The 27,156-nt window shown below is 35.6% G+C and overlaps 1 protein-coding gene and 1 long non-coding RNA gene across 3 annotated transcripts in view; one reads left to right on the top strand and one right to left on the bottom strand.

The window, feature by feature from the left end:
• Nucleotides 1-27,156, top strand: part of Glut4EF (Glucose transporter 4 enhancer factor) — a 99,214-nt gene that overhangs the window by 5,404 nt on the left and 66,654 nt on the right. The window lies entirely within an intron of this gene.
• On the bottom strand, nt 1,021-3,068 carry LOC147657417 (uncharacterized). Its single transcript, XR_015292409.1, has 2 exons — nt 2,030-3,068; nt 1,021-1,482 (listed from the first exon to the last, which is right to left on the bottom strand). It is a non-coding gene; the product is annotated as an uncharacterized LOC147657417 (long non-coding RNA).

Here is a 27,156-nt window from a genome sequence, read left to right as displayed (position 1 = left end):
CATTGTTTATCACAGTCATAATCGTCAAACGGTCACTTTTTTGTTAAATTACTTTGTTAAATTACCAACTCTAATCACTTTCAAACCAACATAATTAACATCGAACGGACACAGTAGTTTACAAAAGTTGAGAATCGCTGTGACGAAAAGATAGTATAACATTGTACGTGGTAATGCGTTCCACGACGGGAGTGCGTTTCGCCGTTAACGGCGCGATCCATCGACTCTATCTACGGTCACCACGGAAATATCCGACCCGCGGGGCGCATTCGAAATAATAGCCGCGTTTAACGGTGTCACTGGTCACCGGCACGGGCGTGAGACGATTGAGTAAGAGATGGTCGATATATGTGTATATGTATGCGCAGCGCCCTCGCGCTCCATGCATGGATCCAAAGATAGATATCCCGGCATCAACGTACCAAACTTAACTGACCCAACTTTATATACATACAAACGCAACAAACCGTTCGCGATGTAAACAAATGTCGGTATGCGTACAAGCTCGTCCAATAAGCTGACGATAGTCACGAGGATATTTCCTTCCGTACTACGCGATCGTTTGTGCTATTTTACTGCTACTGACGCTTCCGGTAAATGCGCATTTTATCTTCGATGCGTTTTTTTATTTCTTTTCTCTTTCATTTTTTATCGGTTACCATGCGCAAAGAATTCAGAACGTTTCATTCTTCCGTTGTAGAGAAGAAACTATCTATCCAATAACTGTCGACAGCTCGATAAGATCCCCGATAATAATTCATTGCTCTAGTTGCTTGGATAACGTTCAGCAGCAGCAGGTGGTTAATCTCTCTCGATCTCTCTAACCTAACTTCGTCTCTTTTCGTTGTGCTCGTTCGATTCGAGGTTACGAACTCGACCGAGGGAAACTGATCGTAAAGGGAGTTTGATTGACTATGTGGTATTTTTATCTGGCGTATTTCAGATGCCATCGTTGTTTACGGTTTAATTAAAGGATAGAAATACGTCATGAATTGGTGATAAACTTTAGACTATTGTTAATTTTTGCATAATCGATCGATTAAAAATGAAGTTTTATTATTCAAAATTTTTAAAATTTTTATTGCATATGTTTTAAAAATATATTGCTAAAATAAGTAATTAGATATAGAAAAGAAATTCGTGAAATATAACAGTGATAAAATCGTATCTTCTCGTTTCATGAGTTGATTTTCTTTGCCTATTTTTAATTTGCGTAACACTGCGCATCGGCGTGCCGGCTTGAGGCGCTGCACATGCGCATATGGGCTATTTAAAATAGTATTCGAACAGGCCGGAATCTATAGTGCGTGTTCTGTTGCACGAGATTATGTCATACGTGCTTGTACCACTTTACCAGTAAATAGGTTACGCAAGATGGATCACGGATGGCCACTCTGCATAAGTATTAACTTATAGTCACGAGCCGGCCGGCCGGCACGGCGTCAATGACTATCTATGAAAGTGCCAATTGAAAACTAAAAACTAAAATATTTGTTGAAAAATAACTTTCTAATTGCAACAAATCAATTGCAATAAATTATTATTCAATAAAAAAAAATATTTAATTTTAAATATGATAGAACACAAAATATAGAGTAAAGATCGTTAATTTGATAATAGAAGATTTTAAAGTCAAAGTGGATGTGTACATTTAAGTGAATTCCCCGTTTTACATTCTTTATTTTAATTTATGTAATTATTTTGATAGTTTTTCCTTAGATTCATTAATAAGTGCAGAATAACAGATAAATGTGTCTGATATCTTAGAAAAAGTCGACAACCGGATATGTGTTTAACATCGTCCCATCGGTAAAAATTGAATATGCATAAGGGAAATAGAATATAGATCGGTATCGAAATGAGGATTAAAACTTTTACAAGAATTGAACAAGTATCAAAAATCTAATAAAACAAAAGAGAAAAATATTATATTCTTTTTTTGCGGATGTTGAATTCACTTCCCGCAAAAAAATACCAGAGAAATTGAAATTATGTCATAATTTCGAACGAGATAGTGATTGAAGTTTACCTTTCTCTTCGTAAAGAGTATTGCGAACTTGATTTCGGGTTTGGAAACAACATGGCGGTTAGTTGCGTAGATCGACCGTTGGAGGCACTGCATCCTAGCCGATCGCTCGTAAAGTCGGTCATAGAGTTTACAAAGCAACGCCTTCTCTCTGCCTGGTTCGTACTACACCAACTTCTTTCTCTTTTTTCCCCTCCTCTTGCTTTTTCTGATTTGGTTTACCGCGATTGCGTCCGTGTTGCAATCATTAGTACGCCTGAGTACAATTACCTTGGATATTGGAACAACTCTATGCCGCACAATGCAATACATATGCATTATATACAATCGTTTGCAAGGTTCCGTCAAAATGGGCGCGTAGTACGCGTGATACGCGTGGACTTTTAATAACTTGCACACGCCGACGTGACGGCATGGAATTGCAAAATGGAACGCGCGTGCCGGTATGATTACCCGGAATCATGGTTCTTCAATACCATCGACTGAAGTAATCGACGTGGTTTCGCCTACGCTTCTCACCGGTTATATAGACACTCTCTACTGTTATTTAAACATCGTATTGGCCGTGAACGAAATTTCATTGTCCACGAGAAAGTAAATCAGCATGTTGCTTGAAATTCGTGCCAAAGTGGCGTCCTTGATTTTCGAATGTGACATCCAGAGTTATTTAAACATGTGATTTTTATTCGTTATAATAAAGGTTGAATGTTCAAGATATATAGAATTCTTCTTTTTTCAACGCTTCAAATAAGAAAATTTTGTTATTTACTAGTGAAATCTATCAAATATGAAATCAGATGATTATAAGTATAATATGGGCAAGTCTTTATGCGTCTTTTCATGTCTTTTCACGAAATGTGAAATCAGCTGATTATAATATGGGCAAGTTTATGCGTCTTTTCTCCCACCCGATAATATTGGCCGTAAACGAGCAGCACTGACGTAACAATGCAGCACGCGTTGTAAATTATGATCGATAACGTAACCTTGCACGCGCGGACATAACATATGGTTGAATATGCATCACTCAAGTTCTCTGGAACTTTTGAACAATTTCTGTCAATACTGGTACCCGCTGTAAAAATATGCGTAATATATTTCGTAATAAAATATTGCAATGCATATTTATCTTTATTAACTTCTTTTTATCAACTATATAAAAATTGTACTTCATAAACAATGATTTAGAACATCAGGGTATTACATTCGTAATTCGAAATTAAAAAAAAAAATTTAATTGGATATAATATTCATATTTTCATTAGTGAAAAATGTGAAATATGATGGGAAGTTACATGATTCGACAGTGCTGCCCTCAGCAGCGAGCGATTGATCAGTGCACGAAAAGTTAGTACGCGTGCCATATTGCATAGGACGCGCGAGGACGCGAGGAAAAGTGGCGCGTATTTGTTGTAACAGAGAAAAGCGAGGTCGGGCCTTTCTCAGAAAAGTAGGTCGAGAAGGTACCGATCATGCACACGGATGCGTGCTACGTTCCACGCGCGCAAGATTCACAGGAAAGGTATCGCGTTTTGTTCGTCCCCGTGGCAAACGTGGCACACGTGCAATACATTCTGTTAACTCTCACGGACGCGATAGAGCGTTAGGAAAATGGAAAGAATTTTTCTGCATCGATTGAAACTTGTGCTCCGTATGATGTTCTTATTTCCCTATATTCTATAAGTTTTTTGACTTCGTTTTATGAGTTTGAATTTTTTAAATCTTATCTTACAGCGATATATATTAATAAAAAAAAATCGACTTAAAAATGTGTTTACGTTTGTTATGTGGATATAGACATTTAGATGATTTAATGAGACGGATGGATAAATTATTTCTACAAATGAGATAAGGTATGTTCAATTATTTACTTAATAAAGATAAGAAACATAAATATTGGCTAGATGATCTGACCATTGATTGATTAATATGTAAATACAAACATGAGTACATTTTTCCACGGGTGAAACAAAATGCTCACGTGTATCTATAAAGATGTTGAAACACGTGGATGCGATCTTCAGATATTCTCTCAACTTATGAAAGAGAAAATTATCGTTCTAATAATTTCTAAGAAATAATCTACACTATAAAATGTTCAACTTATAAATAATTCCTATATCGATATTTTCTTAAAAATTGCCATTTTCTCTAAAGTAACGGTTTTCCACCAATCACATATGATTCGTGATGATTTAATGCATACCAAATGAAAAATCAGGTGGAGGTAATGGACTATTAGCGTTTGACTATTAGCGAAGGGAGGGCTAAAAAATGAAAACACTTTCGCTTGCGTAGAACGAGAAACTTAAAGTGTTGGCGTTCATGCGACGTTAGTTAAGACGCGTGTAAAGAGACGGAACGAAGAGACAGTAGCCGAGTCGTTGGCGGACAGAACGCATCGCGAATAGAGGGGACGGGTTTAAAAGGGGACAAGAAGAGGGGCGAAAAGCGGCCACATACTCTTCGTATAACAGAAGAGAGAAGCGTGTGCCAGCGTACATTTTACGCAACGTCGCCTGTGATATAACGAGCGCGCGCACGGTGTGTATAAAGAGAAGCCTGACAAGCGATATACACAAGTTGTGTTTCTTCACTCCGTAGGATACGCACATGCGTCGAAAAGGTAGGCGCGAGAGAGCAAGATCAACGTGGCGCGTCGAATGCCACCATTGGACCGCGTTTACCCGGTTTTGCTGGACCCGGGTGAACACAATGACCTAAATGATATTGCGAACCAGGTCATAGCCTAGATACTGCCTTTTCCCGCCCGCCTCGGCACAATCGGCAAGCGTAGTAGTATCTTTCGTTCGTGCTACGACCGCCAGCCCCAGATTTTCACTTTCGCGCGGGTGAACGTTGACACTCTCGCCTTTCGATAACGCGCCGTGAACTGGATCGTGTATTCTCCTATGCATATGGACAGGATACATGTTATACACGTGTATTATACATATGAATACATGGATATGTGAATGTATAGGTTTTGCATCCGTTTCGATAAATATGTAAAAACATGGTTGATGAATGAATGAATAAACTCTGGTTCGACTCTTTTTGTTTGATATTTCTAAATCAAATTGAGAGAAGATAGAGGTTAGGTTGTACGTAATATAAGAATATATTATATAATATATTGGAATATTAATTTCGTGAAATTTTTGTATAGTTTTTTCTTTTAAGTGGATTATCGAGGAGAGAAATCTTAAATAATATGTTTCTATTTTTATGTCGATTATAAATTCCGAATTACAAATTCTAATTATGGAGAATTAATTATATAAATATCCATAAAATTATAGAAACTAATCTTTATGTTTGAAATATCACGAATTCATAATTCATAAACTTTTCAACGGACGATTAATTTACTACCATGCTAGTAAACTATGTTTAGAAAACTATGCTTAGGTATTTACCACGGACTTTCCGAATTACCGTCTTCCTAATGGCCTCGATGATTCGAGGGAAAATCCTGATGATCATTAGTCCGTTTCGTGACCATTATAAATCGTGTGTTGGCGATATTCAACGGATACGCAAACGAAACACTTTTCTTCATTTGGTTTTCCACGTGAACGCCGTTGCATCACGAGTGCACGGATTACCGTTATCGCCGTTGCGTGACCTGCTTTTTACATGTGTTTGTTTGAAAGAGGAGGGGAGGGCTAAAAGAGAAGACAAACGAAAAAAAGTTATTGAAAACTATGATCATCGAAATATGGTTTTTAATAAATAAATTGAGTTGTATATCGATTTAACCACTTAACTGTTTCAAGTTTAATTATATATATAAATAAAATTTAATGAATTTTATTAAACTATCATAAAGTATAATATAATTTCACTTAAAAAGAAAAATATTCATTAACATATAACGAAAAATGGTTCCATTCTGAAGAACGATTAATTTTCTAGATTACTAAAAAGAAAGTCTGTTCCTCGAAACCGTTCGTGACTTTTGTTTTATGCTTTCACGACCGTGAAGCAGAAAAGAATGTCCGTCTTTTTCCACCATGTCAACCGTATTTTGTAGCGTAATACATATTTCGCAGTGTTTCACAAATTTATACGGTGATCGTGACAGAGTTGATAAATTTAAGGTCGGTCGCCAGTCCTTCGTTTCCAATCTCATAAAATTTTAACAATGGCGGTCGATTTCCACGAAGCGACCGTGACGTTATGCCCGCACAATGACGCATAAAGAATAGGAAGAACCGATGACAAGAGCATTAAGGCCGCGAACCGAGTGAGAAATTACTAGCCGGGCGTCACCCGTGGCTGTCAGCGATTTAACGAGTGAAATACTAGAACGCGTTTAAACGAAGCGAGGAGACGCGGAACCGGTATTTCAATTCTTCGATAAAATCTATGCCAAAAAGAGAGGAAAATATGAAAAATCTCAAAATATCAAAAATTTCTTTTCACCGCTCGATAAGTTATTTTAATTCTAAAATTGATTTTATTCGTCGATTCGTCAAACATAACCTCAATTTTCTGCAGCTATACGTCAGATATACTATAATCTTGGTTTGAAAATTTGAAATTTCCAATTTATCTGATACGATATTTCAAATTCGATTTTCAAATATTTAACAATCATATAATATCAAACATATTTTCGAAATTTACTTATAATTTTATTCGATCACAATCGAATTACAACCGCGCAACAGATCGCCATCAATCCGAGTGACTCATTCCTCGCTTTTATTTACAATCAACAATTTTTTTTTTTCGTATCGAAGTTGAACTTTGCCTAGGGACGAAACGCATGCCTCGCTGTCTGACCGAGAAAAAGCCGGTTTTCGCGTACATACACACGCTGCAACATTATCTGCCAGCTGCTAATCGGCGCCCGTTCGTTCCTTATTCAGTGTCGTAAGTGTCGCGGATAGCGTTACGAGCAACGTGGAGGGGATGATGTTGACGGTGTTGCGCAGTGACGTCACCGGTAGCAGACCGACACAGTGACACCGATCGCCAGTTCTACCGGGAGAGGAACAATCAGGCCGGTCAGCAGCTGTACGATCACTGTATAGTACGATTCATTCATATACGGTAAAAGTTGAATAAATGGGCTGGTTAAAAATGAGCCGATAATGACCAAAATAAGTCGATCGTTTATGCGTTAATGGGATTGAAAGTACGTAAAATTAAGTTTATGTTTTCTGCAATCGAAACGTGCGTGTGTAATTTTTTCACCAATGTAATTATCGGTGGTTTGTACTTACTATATCCGCTGGTGTCGTATTTGTCATCGATTGTCGTCACTCGTCACTGAACGGCCTGCTCACCGTTATCGTAATCGAAACCAAGGAAAAATAGTGTATTTTTTTTTTTCACTGATAACCGAGCCTCTGATGTGGTAGCTTTCTTTGTTTCAATGGGGATTGCGGTGTTTGTAATCCTTCTTAAAGAACTTGTTTGCATTTACATATGTATTTTATCGTATCGGTTTTTTTTTTTTTTTTTTTTTTTTACGGTGGATTAAGCGATATCTATTATTCTCGAATTTTTTTTTTTTTTTTTTTTTTTTTTTTTTTTCGTAAATTAGAAGGCATTGTCGCAATAATTTTGCTTCTCTCAACTTGAACTTAAATTTCGTAAAGTTTCTTTTGCGTACTGTAACTTTGTTATTAGATATATGTGTTATTATTTTCAATTTTCGATTTTCTATTCTTAATGAAAATAAATTTTACTTTAATAGCAATGAATACGTATGTATCTATCAATTATTGTAAACGGAGATTTCTTAAATACCGTAGTAAATACCGCAGTAAACTGGCGATTAAATTAAAAATCGTAAAAATATATATTACAATGTAGGAAATAATTTTGTTTATATAACGTGTTAATTAAGAATCTTCTTGTATTACGAAAGAAAAATTTCACTTCGATTGATCGTTAAATAATCTTTGTAAATAGCATATATTATATATACTTGTATATTTTCTCTAAAATCGTTAGGTAAAATTTAATTGAATCGAGCCACTGATACGATCTTTTTACGAGCTCGTTTACGACTATAAATTATTACTATTTGTAACTTGAGGGCAGTCTATTCATTTAATCGCGATTAACTGTAAATTTATGATCGAAAGCGAGAATAGATAAAAAAAATTTTAATTAAAAGATTCGTAACTACCGAAACGAGCCTTTATCTATACAAATTCATTATTAAGAAATGTTTTTGCTTTCATGTTTGTTTTTAGAATCAGTTGTAGCGATATTTTCTTCTATATTTGGCTAATTTACGAGGATGATCCGGAAATAAAGATAATTTACGACGAAATTCTCATCTTTGAGAATTTGCAAATACAAACACTGTTTTTTCAATCCCATCATTCGCTAAGTTTTAATAAAAACAAATCGTTTACAATTAAATAATACTTAATTTAATAGAATAGAAAAAATTATAATTCATTCAAAATTATCTCTTATGATTTTAAGTCCTTAGTGAAAGGTTAAATAAATTAAGATTTTAGGTTAAGTAAACTAAGGATAAGGATAAACTAAATTACAGATTCAATATTAACAAGGAAAATTACTTAAGTTGAGTTACGTGAAATTAATATGCAAAAAAAAAAAAAAACAATTAGAAATTATTGCGCATACTGTTAAGAGAAATTCCCCTCTATCAAAGTATTGAATTCAATCTTACCGCGCTTTACCAACTATTTTCCTTAATTTTCATTCTCGGAATTAAATATTTCATTCGAATCGCAGAATCCAGTTGAATTCGTAAAAGGTTTAATTCATTCAGGAAGTTGTTCTTCGAGGAAACGTTTTTCAGAAATATCAAGCATTAATCTCGCTGATTTGTTATTTCAAAGAACGTGTTAATATACCTATGACGAATCTACGCGATTCATTCATTCAATTTCCCATAACTCTCATTATATTCTGAATTTACCTTGATAAAAAAATATATATATACATATATAAATTCGGCGAAAGTGGAGTTGATTTCATTAACTTTCCAAAAAAAAAAGAAAAAAAAAATTGAACACGAATCACGATTTTATATATCATATCACGATTTCCGTCTTTTGTTATTTTTATTCATCGACGTTTCTCCAATAAGTATAATCGTAGTACGCTTTATCTCGTCGTGATAATTCGAAGATTCGTCGACGGTCGTTTGTCACAGATGTGACGACATTGGTCAAGGAAACAAACGAGAAATTGTGAATTGAATCGCGGAACGATTGCCAGTATCGTTATCCGTCCTTTCTTCCTTTTATCTCAAGCTTGCAATTAAAACAGTGTTTCTCAATCTGAGAGTAGGGGCCCGAGTTGCAAAATGATTTTCGAACGATAATTATTTCTATCTATTTATAACTATTTATTTAGAGAATTTCATGGACTATTATAATTTTGGCATTAATAATAATTTCTATGCTGAAAGAAATATTGAAGATTCGTTACGATTATATGATTTATTAAATATTTGCCAACGTCAGCTATTTCCAGTTTTATTTTATTAATATTCTAATGTTTAAAAGTAAATTCATTGTAATTTTTAACTCATTTTTCTATGTAATTACGAAAAGGACGTGAAATTGCAACTTGTTTGGATATTATAAAAGTGAATCGTTAAAACTGATGTGAAAAGTAAAAAATGGATATTACATATTTCAATAGAATTAATGCGAAAAATCATGTTTCCCTCGCCTTCCGATAATCTCAATTCAATTATATATAGATCGTTTTTTTTTTTTTATTCTTTCCAATCAAATCCTTTCTCCAAGGTCATCTTTTGTGCAAATCTTATCTACGAAGTAATCAGCTCGTGACTCTTTTCTTTTCTTTTCTTTTTTTTTTTTCTTGCAATAGCTTTATCGCTCAACTGATATTCGTGAATTTTTGTTTACGACGGAATTTTTGTTCCATCGTCCATTTTCCCCTTGGATATCGGTCCTACGAAAAAGGAAAGGGGACGTACGCCATTTTCTTTCGCTCTATCGTGGCGATCTCGAGGAATGCATCCGGTAGAAAGAAACTATCGTGCTTTGTTGCGATAAAATTTGCACTTCCCTCTCGATTCTGTTCCACCCTTTTCTTTAGAACGCGCTTTTTGCTCGAACGCTTTTGCTTCTTCTCTTAGAATACACGCGTGTATACCCTTTGTGTTGGTATGCAGGATGTTTCTCCTGTAAATGGGATAAGACGTAACAGTTGAATTATCTGATAGCTTTTTATTCTCGCAATTTTAACAAATGTGCAACTGCAGTGTTATTTTTATTGTGCCATTTTAATTATAAAATTAAAATAATAATAATACGCGTACAGAATAAATATTTGTATATTTTTTTAAGAAAAAACGATATTTAACATTTTTTTAGAATAAAATTCCACAAAGTGCATTCGAGATCGTTATTTCTTCAAACTTGACGAATTTTATTATAAATTTTGAGCCAAAACTTTTCCGTTTCTGAATGAAAACGCAGCTTAATCTTTCGTACCGTCTCGAAAGTTTTAATCGTCAATGCGTCGTCAATTTAATTTTCTTTTGAATGAAATTTTCCTTTATACTTTAGACCTTGTACTTTGCATGCAATGAAAATATATTTTTTTTTTTTCTTATTCTTATTCGAAGAAACGACTCGAGATCTCTCTTCCGGGGAATATTGTAATGCTTCGATCGAAAAATCGCCGTGTTATCGATTAATTCGATAGAAATCGAGATGTCTGAGAGTCTGGTAAACAGGAACGTTGTTTGACAAGTTGTATTCATCGATCGATCATCGATAAAAATCCTTTATCGATGGATCGATATTTATTTTTAGTGTGGAAATAAAAATAATTGCTATAATAATTTTTTACTTATCATTATTTTATTGAATAACTTATTATTATTTATTCCATCACTTTTAATCAATTTTCTTGTTAACAGAATAATTGAAGAAAAATTATTTTATATAATTTTATATAAAAATTGTTTACTAAAAGTATCCTGATATTTTTTAAACTTTTGTTTTGTACACTAGTTAAATTACTTAAATAGAAAGTTAAACCACAACTACTGCCCCTGTCTTCTCTATTACCTATAAAAGAAAATTTTTTTTAATCGTGGGGATGACAATTTATTACACTTCATTATCTATAATTTATCAACGTTCTCTTATTATCGATATCTCTTTTTAAGAAACGAGCCAAGACTATTCTTTTCATATTTTCAATATTCGTTGTTGCAACAACAACGATAAAACAAAATGCATATCTTGACTTGTACAAATTTCGTGTCCGTTCGAGACGAGAAATGAGATGACACGTTTGATTATCGTTTTTTTCGAAATTTCTCATTATCAGGCTGAAAACTTTTTGTTATCTACCACTCTTAAACTCCGTCTGAGAAGGAACAGTCAAGGAAACGCATTACCAATGAACCTTTTAGATAAACGTCTCGTGCGTGTCTCTCTCTCTCTCTCTCTCTCTCTCTCTCTCTCTGTGTGTTGTGTGTGTGTGTGTGTGTGTGTGTGTGTGTGTGTGTGTGTGTGTGTGTGTGTGTGTGTGTGTGTGTGTGTGTGTGTGTGTGTGTGTGTGAGATTGCTTTGTCTCAACAATGAGACACTCGATAATTTCTCGATCTTTGAACGAGAATCTTTTGTTTCTTTCTTTTTTTTTTTTCTAAATTAAAATAAGAAAATACTTATCTACGGGAAGAGATACGTTTTGGTCGATTTGTAATTAGAACAACTTGTATCGAAACAATCAATTATTAATTGAAATAAGATAAATCTGCAATCAAGCTTTGTTCCCAGAGATGGATGGATTTATCTACTACACTCCACAGGCGAATTTTCGAAAGAAGAAAAAGAACTCTGTAAATTTCCACATTTACTTTTTTTTTATTTGTGCCTTAAATTTGACACGGCGTGCAAAAAAGTGTTCGCAGCTGAATGTTTCACAATTCCAATACAAATTTGTTTCCCCGGCCAGTGTTTTCAGTATCATTTAGAATGATATTTCCATGATAGCAACGTAGTTCTTTTAATGCTCTTTCGCGAGAAGCACGCATTTTTATCATCGTACGTACAACATTGAAGTATTGAGACGTGGTCACGTTTTGTTTTGGATGCTTAACCGATTCGTGATTTATCGGTTAAATTAATACTCGAGATGATGAATTGAAAATTTGCATTCTAGCTCCTCCTCTTGAATTTAAAATAATAAAATATTCGTATGCCACGTGACTTACTACCACACCAATCCATCCTAATCACGCACGTAACACACGTTGCATAAAATTTTTTATATTAACACTAAACCTGCCACGAGCGGTGAAATGAAACCACTGCAAAAAAAAACATTTGTATCTTAATACAAGAAAGAGATTTTAAGTAATTTTAGGATTCGTAAAGCGAACGATACAGAAAGTTGTGAATGTTGATAAACGGGTTGTATCTACGTTATAGAAAAAGTCAATAAGTCAATATGGCGATACAGTAACTTTGTATACAAGAAATTCTAAACGAAATTTCAAAAACGGTCATTCGACCGCGCGTGGTAGGTTTAATGTCAAAACGATCGATCGATTTCGAACGACACGATCGGTATTATAGTTATATCATACAGTAACATATCCATTTCGCGGTTCGTGTCCCTGACAGACGCACCAGGGTTATTTCCTTTCATGAATAAACCATACTCCCCGTTTGTAACGTTTATGCTCGATCGACGAAAGCCGGGTCGGCGACAGAGAGATGGATAGGCGCGGAGATAGGCGTGTGTGGGTCGAAACCGTGCACCGAAGTCCGCTGACTAAGATTTCGGCAAGACTAAATTTGACCGGGGGCAGAGTCCTGAATTCTCGCGGTGTCAGAACACGAACAACGCTTACCTCGCAATCGGTCAATGAGCGGACGTGTTGAAAAGTCGCTAAGCTTTTGTAAAAATCGTTCGATTCGACTGGTTGAAAATTTCGAACACTTTGACCGATTTTTATTATTCAATTGTTCGAGCAACATTTATTCGTAAGATAATATAGTTGATCTACTTTTTGTATAACCTCGACCAATTTTTGCCAATTTACAATTATTATTGCTTTGAACGATAAGTCGACGATAAGCAACTTCGAATTAATTAAATTTTCCCCCCATCATTGTTTTGATGAAACCTCGAAATTAAGTTAAATGGGGATAGAATGAAGGGAGAAAAGTTTTTATAGATTATAAAATTCGTCGTAGAAATTTTCGTTCGTTAGGACGAGAGATAAACGTTACTGAAATCGTAAAATCATTGATCTACAGGGCGAGGAACGGTGAAAGTTACAAATTTTCTATGGTATGGACAGTTTCAAGCATGGCAGTAATAAAATTTCTGCAGAGAAATTTTCAAATGCATGGTAAATCCAGGCAAAAGCTGCCAACTTTGAAATTACTGATCTACAGAGTATTAACACATCCCGAAATTTTTTACCTGAAACACTACCTGACACTTAATAAATACTTTCTTATTCATTAACTCTTATTAATCTTAATTAAATTTTTAACTCTACGATCGTTCTAAAAACGAAATATATAAACGATATATATATATTTCGTAAATTTGGTAGAAGCGCGGATTGGAAAATTCTTTCTGGATATCTGGAATCAAGTAAAAAGAGTGATAATGAATAGAAAAGAAGAGGAAGAGGAATTGAAGGCGGGGAAAAAATAAGATGGGATTAAAATTTGGGGCACGGTGTAGATATGGAGAAGGCCATTTTCTTGCCTCTCGTGTTCGTGGCATTCGGTTTGCTTCCGAGGGAACGTGACAGGGGTCGATATAATTATCTGGCATTTCCTTGATCTCGGTACAAACGGGAATTATCTACGTGAACTTTGCATCATCGCGATGCGTGCTTCTTCTTCTCCTCCCCTTCTCTTTTCCTTGGCATGGCCGAGCAAGAAGTATTTACTACGTAGTTTGTTGATATAGTTGATTTGGAGCGACGAGGAATTCCGTGAGGCTGATATCGCAGCATTTCACGATTTCGTATTACGACGTATTACGACTCGATAGAAATGTTTGAAAATTGTTGGAAATTGTATTTTGAATAGGAAAGAAAATCGAAAAATTATCTTATTATCTCGATGCGATTATTTTGTTTGCAAAAATATTATATGTCTCGATTCTAAAATTGAATATATTTAATTTTATTATATACAGTTTTCTGGATCATCTTCGATTTAAAGATATTATAATTGTTAAAAAAAGTATTCGTAATATTCGTAATAAGAATTAGAATTGGAAAAAGATTTTAATCTTTCGAGAGGAAAAATATTGGTTAATATTAAGTGTTGATCCTCGTTCATCAAAGAGTAACACGATATTAATTTTCAGTTTCGAGATATTGTATTGTAAAGAGTTCATGCAACCCACGCGAGTTTGCTCGGCTCTCGAGTTCACGGCTCGAACTATGGCCACGAATGTCTCTTTCTTCTTTTATTTGCCGTGTGGACTTTCGAGCCAGCCACAGACTTTAAACCCAAGGAACTTTGTCTCGACTCGTTTTCTTGACTAAATTTTTAAATAGACTGAAAGTAAATCTGAAGATAAACGTGTTTTACGTCGAAAATAAACTTGGAAAAAGAATGGAGTTTGGGTCAATGATTGCGATCGTTTTCCTATTCGTCGTAAGGAAACAAAGGGACCAGATAAATTGGAAGTCTATTGTTCTTTCTTGTTGATTGCTTTTAAAATTTTCGATTTTTATTCACTTTATTCAAAAATGAAATTAACGATAATTAAGATTTTTACTCTTTTTAATTCATATTTTCTTTGGAATAAGTTAAAATAATATTTTATTTCGATATAAACGAGAAGAAGCGAAGAACCTTTAGAGCATCTATACGAAGAGAATAATCGCTTGTTAATTTCGATTCTGAACTGCTAAAGGGTCATAATTAACCACTTACGCTTGAGGCTTAATCGGCAGCATGGGCTATGTGTAATTTAATTAAATTCATACCCTGGTATGAGGGTATCATTAACAAAAACAATTCTCTGAGGATATATAATTCAATTTATAATTCAATTTCAAACTAATTCAATTATTTTTGCTGCCATTATTCTGATATTAAAAATTCTAGAATACAATAAATTAATTTATTGAAAGAATATCAAAAGCATACTTTATTTAAAATAAATATAAATTAGAATAGAGTAATGAAACTATTTTCTCTCTAAGAAAAACAAATTTCATACATATTTTTTTGTCTCAAACAAAAATCTTTAACCAAGCAAATATTTTCAAACAATTTTTATAATTGAAATATGTTATTCTTTAATATCTTTCAAGTACATTAAAAAAAAAAAATCACAACTTTGAAACATTTTCGAATATCCATATACCATTACCATTACCATTATCAAACAAATTTAACCTTTGTCCTTTCTCTTATAACCTAACTTTACCTAAGCTAATAATTCCTATATTCCTACACATCCAGTTTCCCAGTAGACCGGTTATTCATATACAGGATACCATTCATAACACTTTTCTAGATCATTTTTAAATATTCATATCATCGTACAAATAATATAAAATAATTAAATATTCCTTTGATATTTTCAATTCGAATCTAACTTTTGTTTTCTTTCCCCCCCCCCCCCTCTATTCCAACAACAATAGTTTTAATCCAATAGTTTCTATATTCTATCTTTCTCCAGTTTCTTATCAAACATTGCTTGCTTAAAAGATACCACTTTAATAAATATACACATAAAGAGAATCACAAAATCTTTGAACAACTTTCGAATACGTAACTTAACCTATTTAATCAAATCCAACTTTTATCTTTCCTCCCATTCCAATTCATTTTAATCCGATAAACTCTTACATTCCTACGTATCGAGTTTCTCGTCAAATATCGATCATATTCACTCGCATAACATTTTCCTTAACAAAGAAAATCTCTTTGAACAACTTTCGAACATCTAACCTAACCTAACCTATCCAACCAAATCCGAGCTTTGTCCTTTCTTCCATTCCAACTCATTCTAATCCAATAATTCCTACATTCCTACGTATTCAACTTCTCACGAGACACACTTATTCACGTTCAGGTGCGAGTCGCACGTGGTGACTGAAGATTGCGCTGTTGCGCCATTGGCGAGAACATTCGATGACGACGATCACCGGCCAGAACGCATAGAACAGACAAAGAGATTCGCGTAGAGCGCGTTATTGTCGCCACGTGGCGGGACAATGGACAGAGGGGCCAGATGAGCGATTCCGTGGCCCCTTTAGATAAAAACCGATGACTCGAACTCGGCCATCCAAGGTGCAGCTCGTTTTACTGGAACTGATTGCACTTGTTCGACGTCACTTGCGTAACGTGCGCGATAGGATAGCAGGGAACGAGTAGTACGGTTGTTTCGTAGGAAATCGTGGCTGGTCGGGGAATAACAGCTGTGGGATGGTGTTACGCGTTTTATGATGGAGGATGCAACAGCCGCTCGAGCCGTGAGCATTTATTTTTGAGGTTGAGCGAGTTAACGGTTTTGCAATCGCCGGAGCTTGATGTTTTTTTAGTTGATTGGAATTGTTCGTTAAAGTTTCTTCGATATGTAGGTATGATTGAACGTTGATTGGAATTATTTGTAGGTTTTAGATTGATGTTTTTTAATTTTTTTTTTTTTAGGTTAGGTTAGTTTGAAATTTTTGTAATCGTTGAAGCTTGATATGATTTTTTTCATATTTGAGTTTCTTTTTTTCTTGTACTTGTAGGCAGGACGTTGACTGAAATTGTTTGTCAAAATTTCTTTGATATGTAGATCGATGTTTTTTAACGGTTAATAAGTTATTTTGGACTTTCTTTGATTGTCTTTCTTTGAATATATTATTTTGATTGTAAATATATAGATTGGAATCGTTTGCTTGAAGTTTTTTTTAGTCGTATGATAGAATGATTGGAATTACTTTCGCTTTTAAATTTTTGAAATATTGTATTTTGTCACATTATTTTATATTTTTGATTAAAAAAGAAGTGGAATGGAAAAATTTCAGGATTTCTTTTCTTTTATTAAATTTCGACGATTTAATTTTTACGAAAATATAAAATAGCAATGAATGATAAATAAAAAAAAAAAAGGAATAATTTAATATAGCAAAAAAGTGATGGGACGATTTTCAAAGAAATTAATTTGCACGCGTATTTATGCTTGACCTTGCCATTGCACCACGATTTGATATCAGTGTTGCAGATATCGATGATAATTTATTTTCAAAAGACTTTAGATTAACGTCTGAACTTTGTAGCTCGTGAAACTTTTTTTTTTTTTTTTATAATTCTATCAGAATCTTTTGTTAATTTTCATATCGATGGTATATTAATTTTATATCGAATTGTTTTGGTAGCAATAAAGCTTCAACTTGATATGCCTTCGAAGTGGTTTATCTAATCATGCTGTAGTAATCTTCAATGTAGTATCTTTTGATAATCTTCAAGTCCGAGCAAATATTACCAGAATCGATAATAACTTATTATATTTCGAAAGATTTTAGAAATGATCACATATTTGGTATTTGATCCATGTTTGAAATCATTTTCAATGTTAAATCCTTCGCTACTTTGAATATTTAGACTCGACGATATTGTTGAAATGTTCATAACAAAAAATTATAATAGCACTTTCTTTTTCAATCGTTTTCAAGATTTGTAAGAGACATCAAACGAGCTATTTTTTTTTTTTTTACAATTAAAAATTATAAATAATCGTTGGAAAGAAAACTCGAAATGCTATCTAATTTCTTAATAGATATTTCTCATATGGTAAACGTGTCGCGTATAATGAATATTAACGTGTTATTGTTGCACGAGATGTTATTCATATTTGAAATTGATTGAAGTTATGCTTTCGTAACTGACGATGGTCGCAATATTGATTGCATTTACAATTACAATATTTAACGCATACTGATTTACATTATATCACAACAAATTATATTTATCAAACTTGAAATGAATAACAATAGCGACACATCGTGTCCTTCTGATTGAGCAAAAAAATTTAAAAGACTCATTGCATTGACTCATCATTGGTAAGTTAAATCATAAGTTAAAGCTAAAATTGAAAGTTCACGTATCAATCTTATCTTGAAGAAAGATAAGCCGGAGGACAAAGGATATTCGAGCATACAAGCATCTTTTCGGTAATTGATTTTACACATTTCCAGTATCAGTGGAAAAATGAAAATGCAATTATTATTATTTGTTAAATGTTAAATATTATCAGTGATTCTAAACGACATCTCAATGAATCGTTAACTAGTCATAAAATCGTCGATAAAATTTACAACGTATCATTCAAAGTGTCGAATAAAATTTCACAATATGTCTATTTTTTGGTCACTTTTCAGTATTTATTTGTAGAAAATATTATTCGAAACAAAAAAAAGAAAAAAAAAATCATGCGAATTATTTTCCACAATATACACCCATACTTTTATCACACGTGTATATATCGCGATACTCGAACGCTTTATTAGCATAAAATGGTGATCGTGGAACGCGAATGCTAAGTGGTAGCACGAAGTGACACCGAAACGAAACGAGTATGAGTTTTCTCGTGGAAAAAGGAGCTGTCATTGGTACTTACGGTTACGGTCGAAGGATGAACTGAATCATCGGCTAGTAATTTTTTTTTCACGATGGCTGTTTCTCGACTTCCGTTTTCCATTTCCGAGTTTTCAACGAGGATCGTTGAAAAGAATATATCGGTCAAATCAAAATACTCAAGTTCAACGATATATTGCATTATGAAAATTGATAATTTATTTATAATTTTCGAGCTAAATACGATTATTTGAAAATATTAAATTATTTCTTGATGAAACAACGATATTCGATTTTTGTTATAATAATAATTTCAAAAATAATATTGATCTTTCGTTATTTTTGAATTCAGATTATTTTTACAAATATTTCCATTCGGTCACCGCATAACGTTAAAACGAAAAATAAATTTTTCTTGCAAACTAATTCGTTCTGCAACTTACACTTCTAAAAATAGCATCTCTTTCCAAAGAGGTGGGGAAAAAAAAAAAAAAAAAAAACAGGGAAGCATGTAAAAGATTGCGGTAACGGAGATTCAAATCTTTGGTGTTCGACACCAAAAATCGTTCTACTGACAGAATATAAGTCACACCAACGTCACCATATGAAAACAGACACTGCGTCCGCCGAGCGAAAATAACCCGAGAAGCCTTCCTCGTGTGACGTAATGCTTGTTTTTCTAACGCTTGCCGGTATAACTCATCATAATGATCAGACATCTTCTGTGATGCAAATCCTTATCGATGGATCTAAGGTTAAACTTATTTCCATCGTTTTGAACTTTCCGCCATTCAGATCCGCCCTCTTTTCTTTTCTTTTTCTTTTTCGAACTCTTTCGCCATTCTAAATTGAACGACGAATGAAATATTTACGATGAAATACTCTGTTTACACGAATATCTCGAGGGAGAAATAGTTCATAGAACTATTGAGTTTACGCATGCGTAGTACACGAGTTCGGTGGCTCAATATGGCGAAGATTAGATAGATACTTTCTTCTTTTTTTTTTAAATTTGTAGCAGAAGATTAACGTAACATCGTGTTTTCATCAAAGTTTTATTTAAATTTATTATAAATGCACTTTTTTAAAGAATCTCTACGATCGATCTTTCGAGTATAAAGAAAGTAGAAATACATATTATGGTAACCGAGTCACTAATTTTTCAAGTATAAATATACAAAATATGGAAAAGTATATATTACATCGTTGGAATCGCTGGATAAGAGCAAAATTAATATTATTTTCCCAATCTATAAAAATCTTAAAGAGAAAGACGATGTTTTGTTCAAAATAACTGTAAATTTCGCGGAAAATCGTAAACAAACTTGGCAAGAACCGTCTAAAAACCGCCGAGATAAACGGTGAGCCTGTTAAACCAGGGAATCTTCAAAGAATTGACCTGGATCGGGTGAAGGAAGAGCAAACTCAATGTCCCGGCCGTAAATTCTCGTCAACAACGCATGACTAACCGGATTCTTGCCCTATCAAATCCGTACGTAAATAACGTGACTAATGAAAAAGATTAAAAATGCTCGTATTTAGATAAGGGGCGGCGTATGGTCAAAGCGCTCCTTGACCAAAATGACATTCAGGGGTTGACAAATTGCGATTATGAGTCAGTGAAAAAAAATTGGAACGTGAGTTATTCCTGCGTGGATACATTTCGCAAGATCCGGGAACGTTACGAGTGATAATTTGTCACTCGCGTCACTAAAGCCTCCACGAGGAAAGATTGGGAAAGGTTCGTTGCGTCTGACGTCAATCGTAATCGCTTCGATTTCTGAAATTACAATACTCTCTCTCTCTCTCTCTCGATACCAAGTGATGACGAGAATCGAAAAGAACGGAATCACGATGGAATTTAGATAATGCAACGAAACATTTTACTCGATAACATCTTTTGAAGCGATCGCTATAATGTTCGATGTATTGATTGAAATATAAATATCGTTTTATAATTGTTTTTATCATTGTTTCAAACTTTTAGTATTAGTTTAGTGAAGTTAAATTTAGAACGTTTAAAATAGCGCGATGAATTGTGCGTGCGATTCGATTAATCTAGTGATCCCTAGAGTGTAATATCTAGTACATTTCTTGATCTCTCGAAAATTGAGTAACTTTTTACGAATAATCAACAAATACTTGCTGATCCATTTCACAGACATTCGTTCTTATTTCTCCCCTTAAACTTTTCACATTTATCGAATATACATAACAATTCTAATCCGAAGGAGGGAAAAATTAGCTTAACGCTTCTTCGAGTTTTTTTCAACGCGCTCGATCGTTATGCTAAATCCTATTGATCAAAAAGGAGGGAAAAAAAAAAAAAAAAGGCGAAGGTTAGCATTCCAGGGTTAAGCTCGACATTGAGTGACACATATCTAACGAGATTACAGGTAGAGCCTCGTCGAGCTTCTGTCGTTGTTCCATCCTGTTCTCGAGAACAAACTCGTTTTCCTTCGTCCGTTTCTCCCCCGTTCGTGGCGAACGAAACGAAAAAAAGAGAAGAAAAAAAAAAAAAGGAAAGCAGGAGAGAATTTTGATCAGAAAAGCGAAAATTTTCCACGAGACTTCTTAATAAATTCCATTCCCTTCGCATTTATCTTTCCCTCTCGCAGGAAAAGGGATCTCTCTCTCCCGATTTTATGCGAATCTCTCGAATTTTCTTGGCCGTTCGTTAACGGAACCCGAGAGAGAGAGAGAGAGAGAGAGAGAGAGAGAGGTATCGTCGTTGTTCCTTCGTGCTCTCCTCTTTCTTCTCTCCAACCGGTCACCGATGAAATACATTAAGTAGCTCGGTGCTAAGATTGGCCCTCGAGTGAATTTTGCGTGTCCCGTTACACGAACCGAATCTCGTCGCATTCTTGGATCGGGGTCACGGCTCTCCGCAAAGTTAGTTCCTCCAGTTCTCGGTTTGCACATTTCGCGGCTACTACGATTGTCCAAACCGGTGAATGGAACAAAATGAAGCCTTTCCTTACGATTCTTGGCTCCCTTCAACTTCTATATACGTCGTCTCGATGCAAGCAGAAGAAAAGAAAAAAGAAGATGGCGAAAAAAATCGCTTTTGTATTCGCGTCTCGCGATAGACGTCGCTGACAGTCGCTCCGCGTTTTCTTCTTTATTTCGGGGAAAAAGTCGATTACGTGCTCTTGGTTAATCGAGGAGAAAGAAGGAGGAGGGGAATCAAGATGGCGGGTTAATCGAGTTGGTGGTTTGCCGAATGGTTTCTTCGATGTATTTTTAAAGAAATTTTCTAAAGAAAAAGTGAATTGTGTGGTGCAGTTGGGTTAATTGAGATTAATGGATTAACATATTTCGTTGATTTCATGTGGTACAATATCTAGATATGTACTGCACTGTGTTGCTCGAGAAAGAGAAAACGAAAGAAAATCTCGACGATTCTTTTCTTTTCCACGGGACAATTCAAAAATACGAACACAAAGGAACGTACGACACTGGGTCTGGAGAGTAGTCGCTACTACCACGTTCACGGTTATCGAGAAACAGGTGTACACCAGTTTCGCGTTGACCTTTCGTGATTGCAACTAAGGTGTCCGCGCAGGTGTTCAAACTATGCTCGATTATGAATAACAACCGTGTCTTAATGTAACAATGGCGACGCGAGTCGGTCGCACCTACGAACTCCGTTCACTGCTCTCTTCTCGACAACGCGAATTCCCCTTCTGTAATAATAATTAATGAAGAAAAATTTGAATTAATCGATATATATTTTTCAATTCCACTAATATATATATATATACACACAATAAAGATTTCACTCTAAATTTAGTTTTGGGCTCATTTTGCTTGATAAAAATTTCCATGGTCGAGAAAATGCTTGGTGGAAGCCGCCTACGTTCGCGAGAAACGCGTGGGATCTCTGATGAATCGTGCGCCGAATAAATAGTCTTAGAGGCTGGTTGTCCGGCCAACTTGTACGTGAATCATTCACATCGGATAAACTCTGAAAATCGTGAACCACCTGGATACCTTTCGTTTTCTATTGCTAATCGGCGACGTCTATCGCCCTTTACGGAGTTTAATTGGTGATTTATCGCGCTTCAGGTGATATCGACAGCTCAGCTGTCGAGGAATGTCGAGATTACAACTTGTAACGAGTAGGTTTAATTTATTGCCACGCGGATACGGAAAACTTATAGTTGAACTCGTGCTCTATATGGATATTATGCGTACGGAGTATATTCGTGAAATTCTTTATACAGGCACAATGGAAACACAATTTTATTTAGGAAAACGATCCTTTCCTTTATCATTCATCGAAGAGTCGTACGTTGCATTTCACGTAGCATTCTATCTAGTAGCATCTTTCAACGAGATAAAATCACTTCGATCAACATCCTGGCACGAGATAAATCTAACTTCAAACTCGCGTAAAAGCAACGCCGCTCTAAACGTTGTTGTGTCCTCTTGACACAAATATCCACGAATCTCGTTCGTCGAAATTACCATATTCAGCGCGTGGAAATGGACACGGGGAAACCAAACGTCTGAGGTCTGTTCCACTGAGCGGAAATAATCGAATAATCTTGAAAAGGAGGGAGAGAGGAGGGGAGGGATATGGCTTTATTCGTTCGAGCCGCGTTTACAGTTATCATTGTTCGGATGGAATGCGGCTTCCCTTTCCTGTTTTCGTTCAATCCGTTCAAAATACACTTGCAAACCCGGAAAGACCTTGGCCACCGTTTATTCGATCTCGTCGATTTCGCGTTCCAACCGCGCGTCGAAAATGGTATCGAACGAGAGATCGCCAAGGAAGAAATTGTAACGCGTACGTAAACGAAACTGGACGCGTGCGCATTCCCATTGCGAGACGTTTCCTCGATCGATTAAGACTTTTATGGCTCGATAAAACGATCAGATACGCGGCAATCGAAATATCTGGCGAGACTCGCGCAGTTTCAGGGACAACCATGGTCGGATGTCGCTGCGATCGCCTCATCCTCCCGGTTGGCAATTATTTTAAAGATGGTATTTTTGATCGACTTGTTGCGGTATATTTAGCATATTTTCGCGGGAAAGAATTCTTTTTGTCGAAAGAAAATTATTTTGAACTTCGATCAAAATACTTGGTGTGTTGGACGTGTTGTTGTTTTTTTTGTAACGATTTATTGGCGGGGACATTGCTCGGACAATTTTACGAAATTGTAAACGTACGATACGCGTCGATCGTTGAACTACTCCTCTCGATTGTACATTTTCGTCGCGGAAGTCGGGCGACTTCATTTGATGCGAAGCATCGAACTGTTTTTCAAAATATCTGTATACTAAATACTTTTTGATTATTTGAAACGTGTCTCGTTTGTGTATTTTTTCCCCCTATGACGTCAGTTAAATATGATTTCATGTCATTTAAAGGTCATCAAGCATTTGTTGAAAATGTCATCATGTAAAAAAAATATTATAAATTCATAGCATGCTTCTACCCATGGCATTTGGGTAAAATTTTTTTTCTTTCTTTCTTTCTTTCTTTCTTTTTTTTTTTTTCGAGCTGAACGAGTCAACTTGGTAAAATCGCAGGCGATCATTATAAATTCTCAATAATCGATTATACCATCTGCATATTTCGAACATGTGCGCTTCGAATTTTCTCGAACAGATATATAGCTAATGGATGCTAGTATGGATGACGTAAACAATTCGTTCGAACTGTTTCTCTGTGAAACCTAACAATTATCTCTAATATAATTGAACCTCGATTACACTCGATGTGTTTCGCGTATGCAAGTAATCGTTGATGTAATATTAAATTTCGTGACGTAACAGTTGCTTGAAAATAACAATTTTTATTAACATAATGACACCCGATGGTGCTACATTGATCACGTAGTTGGATAATAAACTCTTTCAATGATTCGTAGATTTCTTCGTTTCTATCTTACAATTGATCGAGTTTACCGCGAATGTTTATACGTTTTTAAACAAATTACTTCGCGCCAAGCGAATCCATCACCGGTAATCGAGCGAATTCCGGAATAAAATAATCGTAAAATGATCGATACAGATAAATTTTTGGAAATATTTAATAAATTTGTAAAACTTTCCAAATTGATTGAGAGAGAGAGAGAGAGGGACTTTCAAATTTTTAGATTTACAAACATTCGATTTGGCAAATTTTTTAATTTCAAAATTTCCAAAGAGAACTTTTAAATATTCCGATTTTCAAATATTCGGATCGGATTGCTAGACTTACAAATTCTCCGATTTTTCAAAAGACATTAAAAAATTTTTTAATTTTTGAAATTAAAAAATCCTCTATCTATCTATCTATCTATTCCGCGCTCGTTTCATTTTCAATTTTACGCGATCGATCGCGATATCCTCTTTAATTCGAATCTCACTCCTCCCCTCCCCTCTCCTTCCCAATCCCACTCGCCATTCATCGACCGTTACAACAGTCGCGTCACGATGAAAAATTCCATGGCACGGTAACGAACTGCGAATTACAAACACTAACGAATAACAGAATTCAACGAAATCCGTCCAAAAGCCCATCCGATCGAGTTTTTATTTATATATATATATATATTTTTTTTTTCGAGTTGCACAAGTTGAACAACATTTCGTGTTGGCCAACAAAGACCAACGTTGGTTGCGACACGCGCTCGCTTCGAGCGCTGGTGCTCGCGAAACTCTTCACCGATTCGGCGTCCAAGAGAGTGCGCTATACCTTGTGAAATGAAGCGAATGCACTTTCACCCGGCATCGCGTTTCGCAACGTTCCACAGCCGCAAACCACCGTTGGTCCTCCTCGACTCGAGCGATTCTCTCCGTTCGACATTTCGATTACGATTCTTCCTCTCTTTTTAACCGTCGATTAACCGTGTCGTTGCGGAATCGAAGGAAAGGAAAGGAGAGGAAAGGAAGGAAAGTGGAGGTGCGTGAATGAACGAACGAATTTGAATGCTCGAATTTTAGACGAAGGAAATAAACTTTGAAAATTAAGGTTAATTCGGTGTTACGCTTTTTTATTTATTTATTTATTTATTCTTCTTTTTTTGCAAAGTTTTTAAATATCTCCGGTTTAATTACACGATGGCGTCACGCGTTTTCTCTTTGATGTCATAATCGCACAATGGTATTAACGCGCGTTTTAATTTAATAAAGGAAATGGAACGCGATGGAATAGCCAGTTTAGACAGGGGAATATCCGTATACAATAGAGCATTTCGATAATGAAAGTTTCAATTATACGAGTGTACGAAGAATTCGTTAGGAAAAAAAAAAAATCTAGAAACTTCGATAATCACGACTCTCTTAAAATTACCTTCGACGTTCGACCAGGAAACACTCGCGAAGATCAAACAAATTTGACGCGCCTTCTTAAAGAACGATACGAAAATTACGAGACTATTATACCCAAAATTTCTGTTCGATCAATTCTCCTTTGAATCGCGGCGTCACGAGCCGTGAGATTCGTGCCTCGTTATCTAACAATCGTTACGCAATTCCGTTTTTAAAACTGATATCCACATGCGTGTATACACTCACTGCCTCGAAAATAAAAAGAAAAGAAAAAGAAAGAAGAGAATTCAAAGTAGATGCGTTCAGATCAATGTTTTGAAAGTTTGATCTTAAATCACACGAATTATGATTAAATATAAAATAATTTGAAATAAAATCATTGTCCATCGTAAAAAAAAAAACCTCTCTCAGTAGAAACTTTCACCCATTATCTTACTCTTCGTAGCCAAATTTTCGTCCAATCTTCTCGAAGCATCGAGCACAAATACCAGTCACGCAGCCATGCCTGTCGTTCCCTTTGCGCGCGCATAAGAAAGTCGTTGCCGTTGTCGTCGAATCCTTGACGCAAGAATTCGGTAAGAGACCGATTACTTCGCTAGGGTATTTGACTTTTCGAGAATCGTCGTGTTTCAAGAGGGCCAAAAGTGGAAAAACCGCGACGAATGGAAAAAAGATACGCTCACCCACAACCATCGCCTTATGCCGTATTTCGGATAAACGGACGACAGGATAAGCCTTGGATGGAGAGGGGGAAAAAATGCCTGAGCAGTGAGCGGCAGTGGAGGGGAGAGAAATTTGAAAGTGGCCGGTGAAAGTGCGCTCTCGAGTGCAGCGCACGTGGCTCACGGGCGTAGAGCATGCCGACCTCGAGCATACTTCCTCTTTCAATCTCCTCTCTCTCTCTTTCTCTCTCTTTCTCTCTCTTCCTTCCTCTCTCCTGCCCCTCTCTTCCCAGTTTTCTATGGATTTCCTCCTTTCCACCGCCATTTCACTTCTTCCTTCGTATTTGCCTCTCCCTCTCCTCCCGCGTTTTCCCGCCTCGACAGATCGCCTTTGATCGCCGCCTGCGTGTGACCTTTGAACGTTCTTCCGTCCTCTCGCTGGCCTTTAAGCCGAGCCACACGAAGGTGAAAGAGTTCAAGCGGAAAAAAGGCTAGCCGACCGCCGGCTATTCCGTATCGACTTTCGATAAACGAAAAGTGTAATCGTTTTCAGGACGGTTCTGTTCTGTTCGGCTTGTTTCATGAAATGTTTGCGATTACTGTTTGCTTCTCGAACTTTTAATCAAATCTTTCTTCCAATTATTATTGCGGACGT

The sequence above is a fragment of the Apis florea genome, unplaced genomic scaffold (genome assembly GCF_048593485.1).
Source record: "Apis florea isolate Af1SG1 unplaced genomic scaffold, ASM4859348v1 contig_3158_pilon, whole genome shotgun sequence".
NCBI classification, from domain to species: Eukaryota; Metazoa; Arthropoda; class Insecta; order Hymenoptera; family Apidae; genus Apis; species Apis florea.
This window is presented reverse-complemented; position numbering and strand designations above follow the sequence as displayed.